Genomic DNA, 2,562 nt, shown 5'->3' on the forward strand with positions numbered 1-2,562 from the left:
CGTTTCATCATTTATCCTGTGTTACAGGAACTATTATATGCTACACCAGCCCCAAACCTGGGACCTGTAACAGGTGCTTTATCATTTTTAGGTAGTTGAATTACTTCAGCTCCTTTAGGCTTTGGGTAAAGACATCCAAATAGGGGTGGTTAATACAGTCTGCTACCATTCTCAATAGTGTTCCATCTAGGTTGTCTATACCTGGTGGGTTATCATTATTGATAACAATAGTTTTCCCACCTCTTCCACACAAACTTGACCAAAATCAAAACAGCAATACTTCTTTCATTATTAGATCTTCAATGCACAAATAAATGGTTCACTGTTCAATGTTTTAAATTCCCTTCTGTTTGTCCACTTTACCAGTGAAATAGTTATTGAAATGATTGGCTATATCAAAAGGTTTGTTATAAATGACCCATCAACTTCAATGAACAATGGAGATTAATTGAGTTTTCTGCCCATAATATAATTTAAGGTGCTCCAAAGTGTTTTTTCATTGTTTGTCATTTATCTTATTTTGGTTACATAACTTAAGTTTAGTCACAATTTCTCCATTTAGTCACCCAATCAGCTGAGCAGCCTGACTTGCTCGCCACCTTATTTTTGCACCATAAAATGTTGTTTTAATTCACCATCGATCCGAGGGGCACTAACAGGTGCATGCTTGTCGACAACTGGCAAGAATCATTTTACAAATACGCCAAGCGCTGCATCTGGATTCTCCTCATACACATCAGACCAAACACATTTTTTACATCTTTAACAACATTTATGATCTCATCACTTTAGGCCCTGCATTTGGTACTTCGACTTTACTTGTTATTGCCACAATGTTATGGTCACTACATCCAATGGGAACTGACATTGCTTTGGAGAAAACCTTTACTAACGATGCAGAGCTTATGTTTAATACAAGTGAATGTCACAGATACAACACTTTGCATAAACTAATTGGTTGAGCGATAACCTGGGTCATGTTAGAGGCATTCGTCACAGTAAGAAGCTTCCTCTTGAGAGGACAATTAGATAACCAGTCAATGTTCAGGTCACCAAGAAAATACATTTCTGTTAGTATCAGAGGCCTTATCTAAAAATCACACATTGTCCAGATAGTGAGTTTGCACTTTGTGGCCAATAGCAGCACACATAAGAGGCTTCAGATGGGGCAGGGGAACCTGTAACCACAGCACTTCATTGGTCATGAGATCCTTTCTGAGCTTTACAGGAATATGACTCTGAATATATACAGCAACACCTTCCCCGTAGACATTCCTGTCTTTTCTATAGATGTTATATCCTTGTTTTCCTACTGCTGTCATTTAGGTTAGTATTGTGGAGTAACTGATGTTGATCCATTCTCAGTTCTCTTAACAAACATTCAACTTTGTAACAGTTTTTAAAAATCACCATTGGCCTCGTGGTGAAATCCCTGAGCAGTTTCCTTCCTCTCCGGCTACTGTTAAGACTGACGCCTGTATCTTTGTAGTGACCGGGTGATACAAAGCCAAGCCATGCTCAAAAGGGATATTCAGCATCTGCTTTTTACACTACCAATCAGTGCCCTTCTTTGCGAGGCATTGAAAAACCTCCCTGGTCTTTGTGGTTGAATATGTGCTTGAAATTCACTACTCAATTGAAAGACCTTACAGATAATTGTGTGTGGGGTACAGAGAGGAGGTAATTATTCCAAAATCATGTTGAACACTATTATTGAACACGGGATGAGTCCATGCAACTTAATGCGATTTGTTAAGCACATTTTTAGGCCTGCCATAACAAAGGGGTTGAATACTTGACTAAAGACATTTCAGCTTGACATGTTGTATTGTTCTACAAACAAAATCCCACTTTGACATTATGGGGTATTGCGTGTAGATCAGTGGCACAATCTACATTTAATCCATTTGAAATTCAGGCTGTAACACAACAAAACGTGGAAAAAGTAAAGGGGTGTGAATAGCTTCTGAAGGCAGTGTATTATGGGGGAAAGTATTGTTTATCTAGTAATACACTGACCTGGACAGAGAGTCGGGATGACTGTTGTCTCCATGGGGGGGGGGGGGGGACACCTGATCATTATAGACAGCCCAGAGGAGCAGATAGCTTTGACGCTTAACTGACAATGTAATGAATTGCATCTAGAGCAATTCCATTCCTATTAAATTCCTAAGTTGTAAGCAAAATTATACATTTTCTTTAATAATTTAAGGGTATTTTACTGTGTTTAACTAATAGTATAGAATTATGGGTGGACAACACCTCTAGGTCCAAATAAAAAGTCAGAATATTAGTTTAAATCTATTTCAAGTATCACATTTGCTAGCATTGATGAATGAATAGTAAAGGGGTTTGTGAGCTGATGACTGAAGTTCTACTGTAATACTGTTTTGCTATGTTGTAATTCTAATTGCTTTCTAAAACTGACTGACAAAATGTATCAGAGATGTTCACTTTGAGCATGCTTCTTAAATTGAGTTCAGGCCTAAATAATAATAAATGTAAAAAAAAAAAAACATATATCTGTAATTCTCTGCATTAATAAAGCTTCCAAAGTTAAAC

The sequence above is a fragment of the Salvelinus alpinus genome, chromosome 29 (assembly GCF_045679555.1).
Source record: "Salvelinus alpinus chromosome 29, SLU_Salpinus.1, whole genome shotgun sequence".
In the NCBI taxonomy this organism is placed as follows: domain Eukaryota; kingdom Metazoa; phylum Chordata; class Actinopteri; order Salmoniformes; family Salmonidae; genus Salvelinus; species Salvelinus alpinus.